This window comes from Coturnix japonica, chromosome 2 (assembly GCF_001577835.2).
Source record: "Coturnix japonica isolate 7356 chromosome 2, Coturnix japonica 2.1, whole genome shotgun sequence".
Lineage (NCBI taxonomy): Eukaryota > Metazoa > Chordata > Aves > Galliformes > Phasianidae > Coturnix > Coturnix japonica.
The window spans coordinates 99,012,065-99,030,329 of NC_029517.1; the positions used below are offsets into that span (position 1 = coordinate 99,012,065).

At 40.5% G+C, this 18,265-nt stretch overlaps 1 protein-coding gene across 3 annotated transcripts in view; it reads right to left on the bottom strand.

Moving 5' to 3' along the window:
- The window catches only part of PCMTD1 (protein-L-isoaspartate (D-aspartate) O-methyltransferase domain containing 1), a 40,790-nt gene extending 30,667 nt beyond the window's left edge, over positions 1-10,123 (bottom strand). For 2 of the 3 annotated variants that reach the window (XM_015855562.1, XM_015855560.1), the window contains exon 1: positions 9,912-10,123. The gene's annotated coding sequence lies outside the window, so the exon portion shown is untranslated. Of the gene's footprint in view, positions 1-9,165; positions 9,555-9,911 lie in introns of those variants that run through there. The other variant, XM_015855561.2, reaches the window with a different exon arrangement.
- Between the last annotated feature and the right edge of the window lie 8,142 nt (positions 10,124-18,265).

Sequence of the window (18,265 nt, forward strand, 5' to 3'; positions counted from 1 at the left end):
TTCCCCGTGTCCTGCTATTGTCAGCCCTTTCGAAGAGTTTACTCCCCTCCTGGGAGTAAGTTCCCTTCAGGTATTGAAAGGCTGCAATGAGGTCACCCCGCAACCTTCGCTTCTCTAGGCTGAAAGATCTATAAATAAAAGTATGAACTAAATGTATATTAAAAACCTACCCAAAAAAAGTCCCAATGCAAATGCAAGAGCTATCCAGGAAGACAAAACAAAACAGAGCTCCTTATTTTACACACTGAATTTAGAGCACTGGTACCATCAATGAAGTCCATTAGAAAAACCGCTCCACAAAGTTTCATAAAATTGTTCTAGTATTCTCCCTGTTCCCATTTAAAGCACAAAGCCACGAACAAGAACAAAAACACACTGGGAGCTGAAGTATGATTTCTGTAACAATGTAACTTCAATTCACCCCTATATGGCAGGGTTGCCACTTCTACCCAGCCATCGCTGGGTCACTCCAGAGCACCTTAAAGACAGATAGGTGGTACTGCTTACGGGGCCTCACATTTATTGAGGAAGACAGGGGAATAGTATGTGGGGATTGCACCACACCTGTTATGGAATGTTTAGGGGAGGAACAAGAAGGATTAAGGGGCTTGGGGAGGAACCAGCATGGGAATACAGAGAGCTAAGGTGACAGAACGGACAAGTCACGTGTGAACAGGTTGCTGGCTGGTGCATCTACCTTTACTCCCCCAGTCACCACTATCTGTCGTTTCTTCACTTTTTTCCCCTCTTTATTCTGTGTACAGGGCTCTATTCTGCACACACAGAAGTCTCAACAGGAACAACTGGGGCCCATGTGGTAGCAGGTCATAGGAAACCGTGTCCCTGGTGCCAGCAAAGGAGGGGGTGAGTACTTGCAGGTCAGGTCACGAGGAGCACCAAAATGGACTGGCCCACAGGCACATTAGGACCATGGGTAGAGGTCAGTGTCTGAGCAAGGTAACTGGAGGAGTCAGTTGCTGGAGGGAATGATCTGAGCCCAGTGCTGGAGAACCTGGGGTGTCACGGGTAGGCAGCTGCTGATAGGTATGTGCATACAAAGAGACAACTTGAGAATAAGCAGACCCAATGGCCCATTAAAGACAGAACAGGTGTCTGACCCCAGTAACTGAGAGAACCACACTGTACAAATACATCCATTTCCCACTAGCATTCAGCTTAACCATCCAGAAACAGCAACAGGTAGAGCAGTTGGTGCTGCCTGTACTTGCACTAGAGCTGTGTTTTCTGCCAGTGTTAACGTGTATGTGCAACTACATATTCATGTACCCATGAAGGGGCTGCCTTCTGAGAATACACACTTAGTCTCACTCATGGCCCTCACTAGGCCATGAGTTAAATTAAGGCTGAAGTGACAGACATATCCAGTCCTTAACTTATCCAGGCTGGATTCTGAATCTTTAATTGCAAATAATGCCTGAAAGCTTCTTGTTTAAAGGTGGTAATTCAAATACAATTCTTACATTCACATATGTAATCTGCCCATGTCTACTCACTTGAATTTTCTCAAAATGATGGTGTCACTAGCAGACAAATTAAACCCCAAACTGTTTTGGTAATAGAAGATGCTTTGTCCCCTTTAACATCCCAAGTTGTGTAAGTCTAGAAGAAACTGATTTCTGTTCTTCCAAAGGCAACTGACAAGGGAGAATCAGACAATGGGAATCATTTTACAACTTATTTGTTGTACTGTTCTTTTGTATACCCTCTTATACTACTGTTTTAATCCACATAGCCTAAGATATTGACAAGCTTCCACAGCAAAGACCACAAAAATAAAAGTTCACAGAAATCTAAACTACTAAGAATTCAAACTTGACCGAGTTGACAGTGACCCAAACTGCAAATAAAGCTCATCAAGTAGTCAGTACTTTTGAAACATTCTACAAATAATTATCTGTCCTTCACAAATATTCTGACCTACTTGTGATCTCTCAACAATTTCAGGCACACCTGATTTTCACGGCTTTTAAACATTATAATCATCGAACAAAATCCCCCACAGGACTTCCTTGAGAACCAACAAATGTAAGCACATTTTTAACATGGAAATGTTTATGCATTATAGTTTTATTTTGTCTCCAGATAGGAAGAGGAGGCTCAGGGGAGACCTTATAGCTCTCTATATCTTCCTGAAGGGAGGTTGTAGTGAGCTGGGGGTTGGCCTCTTCTCTCGTGTAATCAGTGATAGAACTAGAGGGAATGGTTTTAAGCTGCGCCAGGGGAGATTCAGGCTGGACATTAGGAAGTATTACTTCTCAGAAAGGGTAGTCAGGCATTGGAATGCACTGCCCAGGGAGGTGGTGGAGTCACCGACCATGGGAGTGTTCAAGAAACGTTTGGATGTTGTGTTGAGGAATACGATTTAGCCAGGAAGTATTGGTAATGGTTGGACTAGATGATCTTCTAGGTCTTTTCCAACCTTGATAATACTGTGATTCTGTGATACTGTGAATGAAGTACTATTGAAAACATGGCTGCAAAGTTAGAACTCAACTACAGAACTACCAGCAGTTGAATTCTGAAGGGCTTGGGACTTTTACTTTTTGACTCAGTGACCATTACAAGGTACTTATACAAATATTCTGCAAGATAAGAAAGTTCAGAACCATTTATCGTTGTTTGATGTAGCAGCTACACACATCTGGGACATGTTCACCCCCTGTCCTACCCTAATTGTTACAGACAAAAGTACCTGACAGAAGTGTAGTTTACAGATATAACACAAGAGGTTGCTACAGTCACATAATCTGCCTTAGTTACATCATGAACAAGCCCAGTTTATCAAAGCCGAATCCTACATCGACTTTCCTGAGAACTCAGCTACTCCAGTACACATCTTAGAATCTCAGAAAACTAGGCTGTAATGAGTCTTAGTTACAATTAACGGAGGTAAATAAGAGATTTAAAGCCTATGGGATTTGTAATGCTGCAAACCATCAGCTCTACAGAAATTATTAAAAAAAAAACTAGGTAAATGGCCTGCCTCCACCTTCCCGTTTCACTGATCTGACTGCAATAACACCAAATTTAGAGTCTGTAGAAGAACACAGCAATGCTTAAAAAAACAGACAGTAAGTGACTACACTGAATGAAAACAGAACCACATTTCATTCTCAAAAGGGTAAAGAGGACGACAGTTTTGAAAATAAACAGCAGGGTCACATGCTGCAGCACAAGAGCCAGCAAATCCCACCTGCCAGAATCCAATATCAACAACAAGAGCAAACAAGAAAACTATGAGCCCCAAGATTTTCCAAAATAAATCAATTCCTTCTGATACTGATAGCCTGATAGAAATAATCATAACATTCCTGACTAATCAAAGGTATTAGCACTGCAAGAATATTAGCCTTTTGCTCTGCTGCTCTCATTAGTGGATTAAGGAGTTCACTCTTTCAGCAACTTACATTTCCATACATTTTAGCCATACCTACAATTAAAAAGTTGTGTTGAAAATATCATTACTAAGACTCCAACACCCCGCATCCAAACATTTGTCAAGAAAACCCTGTGGTAATTCCTGAATATCTGCTGAAAATATTAGTACAGAAATAGCACAAATTCCCAGAGTAGTAACCACTTCTCATTTTCTCCTAACCACAATTCTAATTCTTTCAATGTTAAAACAACTGTTTATAGGAACCAAACTTTACATTTGAAGCAGGGACACCACAGACATGTCAGTCTCTGTATGTAACTTACCCACTACTCCCACTATTTCCAATGATTTCAGCATTTTACATATAGAAAAGATATATTGATGCGCTTAACTCGTGTTGGAGAAGCAGCTTTTGTGGTGTTTTTTATTTAAAAAACTATGAATAAATAATGAAGAGATCATCTGTGAGACATTCTCTTTGAAATTTAGATCCCTTTCACTTCTGAAGACAGAAGTTGATGTTAAGTGCTATTTGTTCTGCTTTCAGATTTGTACTAATACCCATATTTGCAATAGTAACAGTCATTCAAATGCATGAATTCCGTATCTACTGTACTACTGCATACCATCTCTCATTACAGCTTAAGCTGCTATTATACATATAAAAACCCTGATTCAACTGTTCCTCTCACCTCTAAAGCTATTAATAGTTGTAGACAATAGCTGAAAAAGCATCCCAATGGCAGTCAGATGGCACCTGCTGGAACATTACCTGCTATCACTAAGTTGTTGTTGCTCATCCTGAACATCATTTTTGCAATTGCTTAATTCACTGTTAGAAATATGCACCTATCATTAAAGACAATAATAAGCCAGTTGCTAAAAAAAAAAATACGAGGACCAAAAAAAATCCTTAATCACATGATTAAAAAGCAATTCCATTTAGAAACTACACAAATAAAAGTTTTCGCAATACCAACAAATTGTTGATGCTTGAGATGTGATTTAGGTGCTTGAACACAGACCTCTAGAGTAATTCCAGATGCTCCTCCTAACTATGGGCTACTTGGTCTATGATACTGCCAACAGTCACTGTTAAGTAATAATGGACATTTCTCCCCTATGATTCCTGCCCTTGCTGTGTGATTTAAGACCCCTAAGAAGAAATCCAATGGCATACATATGCAACATGTACCCCTCAAAAGGAACATGGCAGTTGGGCCTGGAAAAAGAATCAGGTATGTGTACTCTAAAGTGTCATAGGCCAAAGGCTTGGCAAGAAAAGAGACCTAAATAAAGAACCCAGAGGAACTCCAGGTTCTATGAACAGGACTAAATACAGTCATTACACTGCCCTACAACTGGTTAGTTGTGTGTTTGTATTCATTAAAATATGTAAAAACAATCTTCAGTAAAGCACGCCTAACATTAAGGCCATCTGGATTTATCCTCTTATTACTTTCTCTTCCCCCTCCCCTTACCCCCTTATTATTTTTTGGAATTTCAGAAAAATGTAGGCCTTCAGTAGACACTGCCATACCTAAAAGCTCCGTGCTGACTACTCAAGTAATGATACTGAACAGCTATTTAAAGCTGTTAAAGGGTAAGCATCTTTCCGTATCTGCAACATGAAACTACTTTCATTACAAGCTTTCAGGCATTCCATTTTGCTAACAAACCACTCGCTCTCTAAAACCAAGTTCAGCTCTAAAATAATAATTCCATTTGTCAATCCAGAAACACTGCAAATCTAATTAAGCATTTGGTTTGCAGCATTACACTAAGCAAATACTACCTTTAGAAAACTTGGGGCACAGAGCAATACTTAAGAAACTATAACCTTCAATATTTAAAGTCACTTAAACAACATTCCAAATACCTCAAACTTCCTGCAACTCATACAACACAATGTTCTCCATTTTGAACTAGAGTTTAACATCCTCTCTTCACTAAATACTACACTAAACAAAGATGAACTCCAATATCAGCTTTCATTAAGTGTATTTCTAAGTAGTGGGCTCCAAGCTCTTTCTCTGCCCCAAGGCAGCCCTCTAACTGGAGCAGCTTATTCCCGTTCATGGCCACCTCCCCTACCCAGAACTCCCCCATCCGAGAACACACCAGAACAATGTGCAGAGTTACCATGGTGACTTCTTGATGTCACCTCTGAACTATTCTAGGGCTGCAGGGTGTTGGTGTTTTGCTTTCATTTTTATAAACTGTCTTATGGTTACTTCTAAAATACTGCCTCCCTCCACACAGTGATAGGTGATTTCTATTTTCATGTATCAATTTAAAGGACTGATAACAGTCCCTGATAAGTCACCCATCTATTGCAGCTGGATTATGGTGGTTAATCCAGACAAAGGTACCTTCACTTTCAGGCCACTTTTTCTTGTTACTTTCAACACTTCCAACACGCTTCTCACCAGAAGTGATATACAACTTGCTGTTCAGATTATTATGAATCCAAAACACAGTTGTTGGGATTTCAGGCTCCTTGTGACAACATCACATCACTGCCAACTTTGCAGTAGCAAGCTTAACTCTGAAACCAATTGGCATGATGTACCAGGAGGCCAAAAGGGAAATAAAACTAACACTACTGTTCTGAACAGAAGCCAGCTAATTGTTCAATCGCTGGCAGGGGGTAAGATGTTTAACATCCTGAACTGCTAGAAATCGTCCTTTCTTCAAGGCTCAGGAAGTCCAGCCCAATTTTCTTAATTACAGTAACAGCAACTGCTTTAACACCTCACATTCAGCAGGCCTGAAGCCTCTAAATAACATACTGAACACACAAATAAGCCCAACAAGAATTGGAGCACAGTAGGTATTTCCAGATGATTTAATGTAATTGTATCCATATTATTTTGCAAGAACTACTTCACTGCCTAGAACTCCACAGAAGAGCAGGGAAGAAATGGGATCACACTTCTACAAAGCAGACACATTAGAGTTCTCCTTCAGAAAAACCCATATATTGCTTAGAAAAGATGAGGTACACTGATCTACTTAGGAGGCTCCTGACTCTACTGGAAGACTTCTAGGGTGCCTTTAAGAAGGACACACATCTAACTGTTCGTCTGCAAAACAAGATGGCAAGCATTCTTCCCACCTCTGAATTTACACTTTAAGTAGGTAAAATAAAGTAGACAATAATCAATTGTGCTTGTATCTAAAACTACCAAGTGTAGTAGATTTCAAGCCACTTTTCTTACACAGAGATAATTAATGATTAACTAGAGAATTGTTTACAAGTCCTGTTCTTCTGTTTCACAGTGTAAAACAGTACATCTGTGAAGTTCCTACTGACAATGAGAACAACATAGGAAATAACAGTTATACATAAGGATGTTTGTCTTCCAAAACCAACTGTATTCTCAGTTGTTCCTCAGCATGCACTGAATATTCCCATCAATTTCAGAATTATTTTCTATGTGTTTGTTTTTGGGGGAGTCTTAAAACAACCAGCATAAATGTGTTTCTATGCAGCCTTCCAGAAAGTTGTCCATGTTGAATTTTGAGAGTGCCACTGGAAGGGAAAAAAAATGCATTACTAATCATGTTTTGCAATAGGAACTTGAAATTTGGTCCTTTTATTGTTGTTCTTTGAAGTTTGTCTAAAAGAGTTACTACAAGCAACATGCCCTTTAGTGACTTTCACCTCCATCAAAGCCTATGCTAAGCTTATCTTCAGGCTTCAGAATTCACAGAATCACAGAATGACCCGGGTTGGAAGGGAACTCAAGGATCATGTAGTTCCAACCCCCCTGCCTGGCAGGGCCACCAAACATACACCTTTACCAAATCAGGTTGCCCAGGGCCCCGTCCAACCTGGCCTTGAACACCTCCAAGGACGGGGCATCCACAACCTCCCTGGGCAGCCTGTTCCAGGGCCTAACCACTCTCCTAGTGAAGAACTTCCCCCTAACATCCAACCTAAATTCACTTTAATTCAATGCTATAGCTCCCCAAATTTATAAAAACACAACCAGATGGCTGCTCTGGCGCAGCCCAGCAGAAGCATGGAGAACTACAATGCATGTTTGGTAGTGAGGTTCTATTATTAGACTCTTTGGAGGCAGAAGCCTCTACAAAAAGAGCAGCTGCAGCTTGGGGTAGTCATCAACAAGGAAACATTAGACTAAGGACTAAGGAGTAAGAATGACCAATTTGGCAAGATCAGGGCTATAAAAATGGCAAGGCAACTAATAAAATTCAGTATTTCAAAGTTATAATGGACTGTTCAAATATCTAGAGCAAGTCACAATAACAACAGAAGTTTGAGGATGGATGAAAAAATCTACATAAAAAAGCAATTAAGAGAACGAAAGATTAAGAGTTTGCTGTGAAGACCTGATACAATACAGGGAAGAAGAGACACAACCTGCACAAACCCAGAGATAACATTTGGCTGTCCTGAGTGCAAGTTCAGTATTATCCACTTCTGCAATTTCATTACATTCTCCTCACTGCAGAGCTCCCAACAACATCTAATTGTTTCTCCTTGCATTTCTGAGGCAAACCCCTGTTGTCAAACACATCTGGCTATATGCCCATCTGAAGCTCTCATAGCTTTCTGAACACGGCCAAGTAACTTATGTTCCTACCATATTAGAAGAACGTTACATGATCTTTATTCACCCAAAGTCAGTTAAGACACTGATAGATCTTTGACTCATTTGTCCACCTACACACCCAAAACACTTCTCAAACTTCTCCAACAAATGAGGCAGGAGTTCTGCTGAAAACAGCTCAATTTATACAAGCTTGACTCATTCCAGAGATGGTCTGCTTAGTACCCAGAATAAAGTATGGGGGGGGGGGGAAGGGCAAGCACCACTTATTGTCATTCCTTTGCAGGAATAATGAATTACAGTTAAACGGTACTCTCCCAAAACACTCTTGTTATCTACTAACTTTTAGCATAGATTTTTACACCTTGGAAAGCACTTTATGACATAAAGCACAAGAAGTGGTATCTTCATTAATCTGTTTGAGTGCTCACTGCCCTAATCTGAGCATCTTCTCTGCACGCCTGAAAAGTTTACTGCTCATTACCAGAAGCAGCCTTATTTCCTTGCTTAAGTGTGCAGCTTAGTTGTGCTTAACCGGTCAAATGGAAAGAACACCCACTAAGGACAGCAGTTGTGCCAGGTACTGAGTACTGCTGGGACACAAGCACATTCAACACAGTGCAGCAGATCCACCTCTTCTCTCACTTAGACTGCCCAAAAACGTTTTCCTCCCTTAGGATGAATCCCGTTCACCACTGGAAGCATTTCGTTTCGTTGTGGATGCCCCATCCTTGGAGGTGTTCAAGACCAGGTTGGACGGGGCCCTGGGCAACCTGATCTAGTAAAGGTGTATGTTTGGTGGCCCTGCCAAGCAGGGGGGATGGAACTATATGATCCTTGAGGTCCCTTCCAACCCGGGTCATTCTGTGATTCTGTTTTTCCCCCACTCCTTCTAAAGTCTGGGCCGCACAACGCAGGCCTCGGCTACCAACTGCGTATCAGATAGACGTCAAGATCCCTTCCTCCACTTTCCCTGCACGGCCGCGCCGTGACATAGGACGGTGGGACGAGGGGGAGGAGGCAAACCCGGCGGCAAGGGGACGTGCCCCGAGCCACCTCCCCCGTGCAAACAGCATTGAAAGGGGGTGGCCGCCCGGCATCAAATCCCGCTCCTCCCCCCGCCCGACCGGAGCGAGAGATGTAAACAGAGCCGGGAGCTGCCCCGGCGGGGATCGGCCCCATTACCTTTGCTCTCGGTCGCAGCACCGAGCGCTGCCCGCCGGAGCTCACGGGGCGAAAGGCGGCGTTGCTGCTCTTGATACGCTTTATTTATGTAAACAACGCGTTTCTCCCCTCCACCGCCACAGCACCGCCCCTTCGAAGGGAGGGAGCGACCTCCCCTCGCCCGTGCGGCCGCTCTCGAAGGGACTCAAGGCGCCGGGCCGCGTTTTCCTCCTTCTAAAACGCCTCTGCTCCAGGCGCAACGCCCACAGCTCGCCGAGTAAAGTGCTCCGAGGCTCGGGAGGAAAACAAAAAGTCACCTCCCGTCCTCACCGCGTTTCCTTCAAGTCACAAATGAGGAAAAGCAAAAGGAAAACACACAGCGGGGAGGAGCCAGAGCGCGGGGACAACGCTCCTCTCAGCCCCGCACCGCACAAACAAGGGGAGGCAGCGGGGCGGGGAGGGGGAATAGCGTTAATAGCGTTAATAGCGTTCTCCCAGCCGTTACAGGCGGCAGCGAACCCCGGGCCCGTCCGGGCCGCACGAAAACAACCTCCCCCCCCTACCCCCCCCCCGGCCCAACCCCCACGCGCCTGCGTGCCAACGGACAATGGGAGCCGCAGTCGCGGACGGGGGGGGGGGGCTGCGTTACTCCCCCACCCCAAACCGTCCCAACTCCGCCATAGCGACCCTGCAGGACGGCCACCAGCCAGGAGCCCCCTGCCGCTGCTGCTGCCGCCTCCTCCTCCTGTCGAGCGCGGGGCACTCACCCGGTGTGCGGCAGACACAACGCTCGGAACAGAAGGGAGGTGGAGAAGAGCTCCAGTCGCAACAGCGCACGGAAAGAAGCGAGGCCGGCAGGCCACGCAGCGCAGGGCTCGGCCGGCTGCGGCCGCTGTTTGTGTTGGTGTAAGGAGCCGCAAGGGGAGGAGGGGCCCCAACAGCTGAGAGGATGTAAACACAAGGTCACGTGACGCCACCGTCGCACCGCCGCGCCGGCTTTAAAGGGGGAAGGGGGGAGCAGCAGCGCTTCGCTCTCTGATTGGTCACACTCTACGCGTCCGAAAGCCAATGGGAGAAGGGTGTTTAACTGCTGTCGTCATCAGTCGCTAGGGGATGTGGAGATACCGTAGGGCCCGATGGCCTTTTCACAGAATCACAGAATCACAGAATTATCAAGGTTGGAAAAGACCTAGAAGATCATCTAGTCCAACCATTAGCAATACTTCCTGGCTAAATCATATTCCTCAGTGCCACATCCAAGTGTTTCTTGAACACTCCCATGGTCGGTGACTCCACCACCTCCCTGGGCAGTGCATTCCAATGCCTGACTACTCTTCCCAAAAACTAATACTTCCTAATGTCCAGCCTGAATCTCCCCTGGCACAGCTTAAAACCATTCCCTGTAGTTCTATCACTGATTACAAGAGAGAAGAGGCCAACCCCCAGCTCACTACAACCTCCCTTCAGGAAGTTACAGAGAGCTATAAGGTCTCCCCTGAGCCTCCTCTTCTCCAGGCTGAACATTCCCAGCTCCCTCAGCCTCTCCTCATAAGGCCTGTGCTCCAGACCCCTCACCAGCTTCATAGACGTTACAATTAAAGTAGCAACTTTGGTAACTTAGTGACATTTAAAACACTTTAATCTGGAGTGGTTTAAGCATTACAGAATGCATCCGGCAGGCATAAGGGTTTGAGTTTTAGCCAAAGTTTGAATGCTGGTGGAACAGGATTTCTAAGTGAAAGCCCCGAGAAATGAATTACATAAAAACGTAGCTGGTAAGCAGCCCGGAATGAATGTCACTTGATGGGGGGGAGGGAGACAGGAATGCTGATGCCTGCAGCATACAGTGGCTGTAGATAGCAGCAGTTTAAGGTGGAGGTAATTGGACACATATACTGGGGAGAGTTTCTGCTAAGACTGAGAAATAATTGTGCCTTTTTTTCAGTTGGACTGAGGGGTTCGAATAGCCATGTTGTTACTGCTGTAACTGATGGGCTCTTGCATGAGGGAGATGGGAGAAGAAAGAGACAAATTACATTTTTGCATTGAAATATGACTTGCCTATTGTGCATGAAGATTTCCTGCTTTTCATTCCTCCTTCCATTATCTTCTTGTGTATAACCAATATCTTACTTGTCAGACAAAGTGCACTTAATCAGTATTCATTCAGGACTGAAGTTATGCCCATATTTTGTTCATTTGTTTTTAAATAAATTTTCTAATAACCTTTTTTCTTGTAAATTATCATGGCATAAACTCATATTGTTTTCTTTCTATATACAGTGAGCATAAACATTGGATTAGGAAGGTCATTCTGCCCTCTCAAAGCTCAAGGAAAGATTCTGTATTCAAGCCTAACAGAATATTCTACTCAAGCATGAATGATTCTACTAACTCCTGTCACCCATCTTCAAAACAGAAGTGAGGCACTTATTTTCTGTAGCAGTATATAACTTGAATCTGGATGGAAACTGAATTTAAATTTGGGATGTGCATTAACTGGACATCCTTTCTTTTCATTTGAATGTAAGTTAAAATTCATAAAAACACATGTCAGCTTAAATAATATATGACAGGCCACGTCAAAGTTCTTTCTAAATTAACTGAGTTCAAAGCCCATGTAAAGCACTTCTTAATTTAAGAACATCTTTATTAAAAAATTGGGTTGTTTAAGCTAATGTGCCCCTCAAACTTCTATAATCATTGCAATTGGATTAAGCTGGGTTTTTGTTTGTTTGTTTGTTGTTTTTACTTGTTTGTGCAAATTCATGCATTGCTTATTCTTTCAGGATTTTATATTATGTTTGGGTTTTTTTTTCTTATGATACAAATAAAATTTGAAGTAGGTGAACAACTCTAGTTTGTCTTTATTCAGTGCTGCTGGTGAAGGTTAAAGCATTTTTATGACTAGTAGAAATATATGTACTTTAGACTTCCCTTTTTATAGATAAATTTGAAATTTGCCACTAGTAACCATTAAATACAGAAGTGTAATTGATACTACACTGTGAAAATCTGATGTACATGGCAATTGATAGTGGAAACTATTCCAAATAAAGATTGCCACGTGTATTGAGTAATTAGGTATACTGAAAGCTGCATTTCCACAGGAAAAAAAGTTTCTCTTCTACATGCTGGCCTTCATAAAAGTGACAATAGCTTAAAAATATAATGGTACAAATAGCATCCCTTGAATGTAGTCCTGTTGGCATGAAAGTAATAAATAATATGTAGTTTACAATGCTTTTATTTTTGTGCATATTGCAGGTCATAAAACTCATTTATATATCATTGCATTTAATGTGGCTCACCTTGAGTCAGTTTCAACTTTGTGATCCATGGGTCTGAATAATAGTTTTTAAATACTTTCATACAGGCCTTATGAGGAGAGGCTGAGGGAGCTAGGATTGTTCAGCCTGGAGAAGAGGAGGCTCAGGGGAGACATTATTGCTCTCTATAACTTCTGAAGAGAGGTTGTAGTGAGCTGTGGGTTGGCCTCTTCTCTCGTGTAATCAGTGATAGAACTAAAGGGAATGGTTTTAAGCTGCGCAAGGGAAGATTCAGGCTGGACATTAGGAAATATTACTTCCCCTAAAGGGTATTCAGGCATTGGAATGCACTGCCCAGGGAGGTGGTGGAGTCACTGATCATGGGAGTGTTCAAGAAACGTCTGGATGTTGTGTTGAGGAATATGATTTAGCCGGGAAGTATTGGTGATGGTTGGACTAGATGATCTTCTAGGTCTTTTCCAACCTTGATAAGTCTGTGATTCTGTGATATACACCAGGGATTATGTAAAAAATGAGTATTCTTTTTGAAATGTTATTTTCAGAGATATTCAATAACAAAAAAGGCCTATAAAGATTGATTTTGTAAAAATATTAAAAATATTTTTTATGTTCTGCAGTATAGACAAATTTCAATAAAGTTTTAACATTATAATGTTCTATTGGATTTCTTAAGTATTATTCATACCAAGTAAGGATTTCTTTCTTCCCTTGCTTAGCCACAGAAAGGCTATAAAAAGAAAAGGATATTAAAAAAAAAAAATCCCTACATCTAAGCTATGTTTCCATTCAGTTATTTCACATTATGATGCAAGTATTTGACACAGATTTTTAGGCAGTGTTGAAAACTTACAAATCATTGGCATTTTGGAAGAGGGATTTTTCATTCTAGCTGTTACATTTGCACTAGCTTTTAGAATCGTAGAATCATTAGAGTTGGAAGGCACCTCTGAAGGCCATCTTGTCCAAATCCCCTGCAATGAACAGGGACACCACGACTAGATCAGGTTGCCCAGGGCCTCATCCAGCCTCATCTTGAAAGTCTCCAGGATAAGGGTATCAACCACAACACTCAGTAAACTATTCCAGTGCCTCACCACCCTCACTGTAAAATATTTATTCCTAAATAAATAATATCTAAATATTATTTATCTAAATATCTAACCTAAATCTACCTTCTTTGAGCTTTTCTTCTAGATGAGTGAATAAGAAAGAGTACGAAAGTAGAAACAAATGCCAAAGCATTTTAATTATGGATATTTACTGTTGGAAGAAGTAATGGATTGTGGCCTTGAAATCTAAACAATTAAAGTCTCTTTTTAATGAAAAGTTACTCATGCCTGAGGTTTCAACTAATACTTTATGAAGGGCATAGGACTAAGTTAGGGAAAAAAAAAAAAAAAATAGGATGTAGTTACTGTTGGGCCATCATGAGTTCTGAAAAACACACATAAGAAGTATCCCCAAAAGAGTAATAAAATAAAATAAAATAAAATGAGTGAATGTGAAATATGAGTTTCATTTAAGATACTATGGGAATGCAGCCAGATAACCTGTTCTATAAAGCTATATTTCTGTTTAAAGTTTTGTCCCTGGGTACCCTCTATGTGTTCAGATGAACTGACTTGAGCGACATGATTTTATATTGATTCATATATTAACATGAACAAACAAACATTAAAAAATTGACAAAACTGAAAGTTATTTTTGAACAAGGGAAATATTAAGATTTTCTATTCCATCAAATATCTTCAGTTGCTAGTGGTCCAATTGAATGAAATAATTATGAAACATACAGCATTACCAACTCTTGGAAATCTAATGTTTTTGTTTCTTTTGTCCTTTATCTGATTGAAAACATCCATCATCTGCTATTATACCAGTGAAGCAGGGAAAAAAAAAATAAAAAAAAGACTTTAAAGTGATGGCAGGACCACCCTTTTCGCTTAAGGGTAGTTGCAGTCTCTGTTCATTTTATTTTGCTGATGTAGTACAGACATTAGAAACAGAAAATGTTGCAGCTGAGGAACTCTGTGAACAAATAGTTTCAGGACCAGCAACCAGTAGGATGAGAAGAGGTCACTGATTTTCGAATTCACACTTAGTGGAATGTTTAGATTGATCTGAAGATCAGAAGTTGCTGTTTTGCTTCTACTCCACAAAATAAGAAGTGTCTTTATACCACAAACTACGCTGAAAGCTGTTGTATTTTTTATGTTTAACTCTTTTAACTTTATCAAGTGTAACATCCTGTTTCTTATTTGTTCTATGTGTTACTATTTTCTTCTCAAGTTTCCACAACCTTGCTAGACTTCCTTCCTTCAATCTAATCTTATTCTGCTTTTTGTTTCATCTTTAATTATAAAGCACTTTGAAACTATAGTTGCTCTCCTATGTCTCTTTTCGTATGCCTTATCCTGATATTCATGCTTTAATAGAGTATGTGCATTCAGCTCTCCTTTTTTTCCCCCTTTTGTTATATCGCTTTATTTCTTTTATTGTTGTGGATTTTCATTCTTGAGAAGCCTTGATTTTACAGTTGTGGAGCACACAGAGCATGTGCTGTGTAAGTAGCAGTTACACTTTTCAGATTCACTGTTTTCTATGGTTCGTATTATTTCTGGGAAGAAGATACAGTGAGCACATACCTCAGAGAGTATCATGTGTTGTCACTGGTATAGCCCATTTCAGGAAGAGTGCTCTGAAGTTCAGACAAGCTGCAGTATCTTTCTCTGTCTCAAACATTTAGTCTTCCTGTTGCCAGACAAACCTCAGCACAAATAAAACTTCATGACACAAATATGGGTATTAAGAAGCAGGCATTCTTTATTATGGCCCTGGGTGCCCAGGGAAAATTTCCTTCTTAATGTGCACCCCAACAGAACAAAGGTACATCCCTTATATATGGTATGGGTACGCTATGCCTAAGTGCTTGGAGAGATGTGTGCAGTTGTCATGAGGTCTGGATCTCACCTCTCTGGTTCACATGTGTGGTTACTTAACAGTGGAGTCTCTTTTTGCAGTTTAGTTAGATATGCTAATTTTTAGGATGCTCCTAAAAGAAAAGATTAACTACACTGACAACATCCCCTACAATATATATATATATATATATATATATATAGTATATTGCCTCAAAGCCAAAAATACTTCACTCTTGAGAAAATTGCAAATAAAACAGAAGGAAAAGTAATGAAATCACTTCTGGAAAACAGTTTACCTTTAATGTTTGGCCTGCTGATTGTACTTTTCAAAATGTATCAGGTATTAATTCTTTTCTCCTAGATATTGCAGTGTCCCTTTTGTTGCTCTTGTATATATCCCAACAGCTATCATGCCATTTCCAATGATTTGCTATAAGTAGTGCTCCAGTTCCCAGGGAGCTCCCACAAAGTGCCAAAGCCAAGTTGTATCCATTCACCTGTGTAAGCAGCACCAACCCCCTGATAGTAAGGCTATAAGGAAACTGTTTCCCTAGTCCCATATCACATGCAACTAGGTTACCTCCAGTTACACACCTAGGAAAACATCAAGCAGGCTCTGTAGGCTAGTGATTTGTTCCTCTGAAGCAGGAATGCAGCTATACCGCTTTCTTGTTTGACCTGGCTCTGGAAGTAGTTTAGTCACATTTGTAGGGTGCCACATTTGCAGATGAAGCTTGATAGATCTTACCTGTAAGACTGCTGAAATCTAATTTTGCAGACTGTAGTGTCTCTTCCTCTTTGGTCTGCTGTGGTTCGGGTACACAAACCCAGGATAACAGTCTTAGATACAAGTAGTTGTATGTTGTTCATATTTATGATCAGAATGTCCCAAAGGCTCTAGATCTAGTTGTCTGAAAAAGATTTTTTTTTAATTATTCTTTTCTTTCTTAAGTAAATAGTCATTTACTACAGACCATGTCAATGTGACAGGATATATTGAGTGACCTAACCAGTCTTAAAGACTTGTCACTTTTACTCTCAATACTAGTCACACTGTCCCTTTCCTGCCCAATTTGGTGAGGTAGTTGGTACTGTAACCTTGCCAAGGCATTTGTACTTTCTTTAGAAACTGAGATTGTCATGGCTGTAGATTCTGAAATATGCTCTTCTCAGACACATTAAGCTTTTGAACACTTGCACTTTCTGTGGATCATGATTGTGCTCCTCTAAAGCAAACAGAATCAGTTCAAAATAAAATGTGTTGGGTTTGGAGTCACATACATTTATTTGGGATCTCTGAAATCTATCATGCATCCCAAATTTCATGCCTCATGTAAGCCATCACAACTGTCACCTAAGGAAACATGATAGCAGAAAAGTTTTGGGTTTTTTTTGTTTGTTTGTTTTCCCACAGCCCTGAGTAAGCAGGAATAGCAGTTATATTTACCCCAAATGATACATCTGGATGGAAGAGTGCAAGATGTTTTTTTTTCACTTGTCATGGGGTCCTCTGATGGACTGGTGTTTGTATTCTCAGGTCCTCTGGAACAGTCATGTTGGGAGCACTCCTGGGACCACACCCAGAAGCAAAGGATGGCTCATAGCCAGGAGTATTATTTCAGCTGCCAGAACATAAGTTATTCTCGGTTCATATTTTTAAACATTGAAAACACAGGCTAGAAATATGCATATTTTTAAGCTGAAAAATGAATATGTCTGAAATGAATTGGAATCTGTTGCCTTAGTCATTGGCCTCAAGATATTTCTCTTATGATCTACTTACTATATGACCTTCTTTCAGGTTACTTTTCTAATTTACTGCTCATGCCTTCATCTTCTTCTGTTAGAAACAAATTTGAGATCATAGTAATGGAAGGGTTCCAGTGGCTTGGAATCACTGATAATTACGTAACCAAATTATCTTCATAAACATAGCACATTGATTCAGACAACAGCTGACACACTATAAAGTTCAGTTACACAATCAGATGTTAAAAAATAAAAATATTTGTTACCAAGACTAGTGTTTGTCTCCTATCTCATCAGTAGGTATTTTACAAATGGGGCTCTTTTAGCTATTTGAGAAAATAATTGTGAACACCTACTTCAATTACAACTTTTTTTTTTTTCCATGACCCCAGTGGGAAAAGATGCATCTTCTTTCAGCATTCCTTTAGCGTTTGGTACCTTGTCTCAGAAGTATATTAGTACACAACATGAATATTTCTGCAGCATGTGTCACCTCTGTCCTATTCATGGATTGTAAACTGCAAGCCCAAGACATTCTCCAAGAAAATATGTTGATTTTAATCTAGCTGTGACAGTGAGTCAACAACAGAATTTTGTTATTCTTTGCTTAAATCAAGAGGGTGTTTTGCTAAATTTATGGTGTTATTTTTTTATAAGCAATTCAGCCCTTCAAACTGAGAAAATGATATGCCATCATGACTAATACTTTGAATCCAGTTTATGAGCTTCACTTAAGTGAGTCAGTTAGAAGTAAGTTACTATATTTTTCGTCTTAACGAAAATACATATATATATATATATATTTATATGTATATATATATATATATTTTAATAACTCGATTTTATTCTGAACTTAACAGATGCTGGTAGTTTTCCTGTATTTTTGTCTGATTTTATTAAATATGGAACAATACATAATTCCATGAATAATCAACCAGTCTACATGCAATAATTTAAGAGTCTTTCAATTCCTACCATTTACTGAAGAGTATCTATTAGATATTCTACTTTTAAGTAGGAAAGATGAGAAAAGTGGTCTGCATATTTTTAATACATCAAAAAATCCACATCTCTAGTTTCAATTCTAAAACTTCTATAAGCAACCCAGTGATAGCAAGATAAAAGCAAAGCAACAAGCCAGAGCCAAGGTGAAGCCAGGGG